Source organism: Heterodontus francisci, unplaced genomic scaffold (genome assembly GCF_036365525.1).
Source record: "Heterodontus francisci isolate sHetFra1 unplaced genomic scaffold, sHetFra1.hap1 HAP1_SCAFFOLD_86, whole genome shotgun sequence".
Classification (NCBI taxonomy): Eukaryota; Metazoa; Chordata; class Chondrichthyes; order Heterodontiformes; family Heterodontidae; genus Heterodontus; species Heterodontus francisci.
The window spans coordinates 1,133,407-1,136,987 of record NW_027141093.1 but is presented as its reverse complement, the minus strand read 5'-3'; positions in this window follow the sequence as shown (position 1 = coordinate 1,136,987).

Genomic DNA, 3,581 nt, shown 5'->3' with positions numbered 1-3,581 from the left:
TTGCTTCCCATAGCATCCTAGGATACATCTGATCTGGCCCTGGGGATTTATCCACCTTAATGCGCTTCAATACCTCCAACACCTCCTCCTTTGTAATGTTGATATGCTGCAGGATATCGCTGTTCCCTCCCTTGAACTCACTAGCTTCCATGACCTTCTCCACGGTAAATACAGACGAGAAATATTCATTTAAGACCTCGCCCATTTCGCGTGGCTTCACACATAGATTGCCACACTGATCCTTAAGGGGACCTACTCTCTCCCTAGCTACCCTTTTACTCTTAATATACTTATAGAATCTTTTAGGATTCTCATTTATCTTATCTGCCAGGGAAATCTCATGGCCACTTTTCGCCCTCCTAATTTCCTTCTTAAGTGTACTCCTACATCCCCTATACTTCTCGAGGGACTCGCTCGATCCCAGCTGCCTATACCTGACGTATGCCTCCTTCTTTGTCCTGACCAGACCCTCAAAATCCCTCGTCAACCAAGGTTCCCTAAACTTGCCAGCCTTGCCCTTCCAGCTAACAGGAACATGCTGGCCCTGAACTCTTCCTATCTCACTTTTAAAAGCCTCCCACTTGCCAGACGTCCCTTTACCTGTAAACAGCCTCTCCCATTCAACTTTTGAGAGTTCCTGTCTGATGCCATGGAAATTAACCTTCCCTCAATTTAGGACTTCAACCTGAGGACCAGTCCTTTCCTTTTTCATAACTATCTTGAAGCTAATAGAGTTATGGTCACGGGTCCCAAAGTGCTCCCCCACTGACACATCAACCACCTGCCCATCCTCATTTCCTAAGAGGAGGTCGAGTGTAGCCCCTTCTCTAGTCGGGCCATCCACATACTGCTTCAGAAAACTATCCTGGACACACTTAACAAATTCTTCCCCATCTGATCCCTTAGCACTAAGGCAGTCCCAGTCAATATTAGGGAAGTTAAAATCACTTACTATTACAACCCAATAATTCCTACACCTATCTGTGATTTCCCTACATATATGCTCCTCCACTTCCCTCTGACTATTGGGGGGCCTATAGTATCATCCCATCAAAGTGAATACCCCTTTCTTATTTCTCAGTTCTACCAGTATGGCCTCACTGGACATTCACCCCGGGATATCCTCTCTAAGTACTGATGTCCTCCCTAATCAATAGTACAACTCCCCCTCCTCTCTAACCTCCACCTCTGTCACGCCGGAAAGATCGGTACCCCGGAACATTGAGCTGCCAGTCCTGCCCATCCCTCAACCACGTTTCCGTAATAGCTACAATATCACAATCCCATGTACCGATCCATGCTCTGAGTTCATCTGCCTTACCTGTAAGGATACTTGCATTAAAGTAAATGCAGTTTAGCCTACCAGACCTTCCACGCTCCCTGTCCTGCCCCTGCCTGGCCTGCCTACTGGACTTGCTTGCTTTAACCTCTACATTTGCCTCAACTATCTCATCGGAGAGACTACTACTTTGGGTCCCACCCCCGCTGCAAGACTAGTTTAAACCCTCCCGTGTATTACTATAAAATCTCCCTCCAAGGATATTGGTCCCCTTCCAGTTCAGATGCAACCCGTCCCTCTTGTACAGGTCACCTCTGCACCAGAAGAGATCCCAATGATCCAAGTACCTGAAGCCCTCCCGCCTTCGCCAGTCTTCAGCAACGCATTCATTTGCCTAATCCTCCTATTCCTACCCGCACTAGCACATGTCACAGGGAGTAATCCTGAGATTACAACTCTAGAGGTCCTGCTTTTTAACCTTCTGCCTAACATCCTATATTCACTTTGCAGAGCTTCATCTCTCTTCCTGCCTATGTCGTTCGTACCAATATGGACCACGATCTCTGGCTGCTCACCCTCCCCTTTCAGAATGTCCTGCAGCTGCTCTGAAACATCCTTGACCCTAGAATTAGGGAGGCAACGTACCATCCTGGAGTCATGTTTGCGGCCACAGAAACGCCTATCTGCACCCCTTATGATAGAATCCCCTATCACAATAGCTCTTCCACTCCTTTTCCTCCCCTGCTGTGCAGCAGAGCCCTCTGTGGTGCCACGTGTTGCTCTTTTCCCCTGGGAGGTCGTCCCCCCAACAGGAACCAAAGCGGTGTATCTGTTTGAGAGGGGGTTAGCCACAGGGGACTCCTGCACTACCTGCCTGCTCCTACTATTCCATCTGGTGGTCACCCATCCCTTTTCTGCCTGTGCATCCATTACCTGCGGTGTGACCACCTCACTAAACATGCTATCCATGACGCCCTCAGCTTCGCGGACGCTCCACAGTGAAACCACCCGCAGCTCCAGCTCCATAATGCGAGTAGCCAGTAGCTGCAGCTGGATACACTTCCTGCACACATGGTCGTCATGGAGACTGGGAGGGTTCCTGAATCCCCACATAGCGCAGGAGGAGCATATCATGGGGCTGAGTTCTCCTGCCATGACTTACCCTTAGATTAATTAGTTACTCCCTTAATTAAAAAATGCTAATGACACTAGGGGCCTTGTTGAACCCACTACAATCTAAAGTCGTTCATAAGCTACACTGAATAAAAAAAACACTTTAGTAGTACTCACCTTATCACCAGAGGTTTTAATTTCAACTAAAAAACTTTGCCCTTTTCCTGAAGAAATTTAACTACACTAACAGCAGTGACTCACCAACCAATCACCTTGCAGCTCTCCTCTGACGTCACAGTTGGCTTCTTTTTTTTCAAAACTCCAGCACACTTTAAGAGCTCCACTCCACTCCTGGAAGGTAAGAGACTGGGCCTCGATCCTCGGATTGGATTTATAGGCTCCGCTCTCGGCGTTCTCCTCATATCGGTCCATATAGGTCTGCTCCGCTCCGCTCCTCTCCGCTCCCGGAAGGTAATTCACCAGCTTTTGCAGAAAAGTAGGTCTTAAGCTGTTGCAGTACCTTTTAGAAAGATAGTCTAAGTTATTCTGAAGCCATCTTCCAATGTCATCGACATGGAAGAAGGATTTTAAAGGATAAGATGTAGTTTTTAAAAGTCACTTCAATCTTGCTCAAGAATCTTTACAAAGAAGCCAAGTAAATCTTGATAAAAAGTCATATACATTTAGAGATCTTTTAAAAGCACTTCAATCTTGTTAATAAAAAGTCAGATGTAAATTTAAGAACTCTGATAAGGCCATGCTAAAAAGTTACATCCAATTAAGAAATAAAATACAACATTTAAAATGACTGAACTCCTTTCTGAAAGTTGACACCTGCTGCTGCCGGTGTCTTCCTGGAATAGTGGAGCTGTTGTGTCAACAGAAAAGTCCTTCCCGAGCAGCCCTGAGCCTGTTGGTACCGGCTCTAATCCAACCCAGGTAAAAATCAGGGTACGTTGTGGGCAATGAGCCCAAATTGCTGAACTACAGGTCCCTGTCACTTTAAAGAGTGGGCTGGTGCGATTATGATCAGAGGCTCCTTCGAAGCACATTTCTCACCACCACAACTTCCAGATGCTGGTGTTAGTGTGTGCATGTACCGGCAGTTGCAGTGCTGTTCAGACCCTCAATAGCAGTGAAAGTCTCAGAGTTCACCGCTATTGGGGCTGTAAAATCCAGGCCAATATCT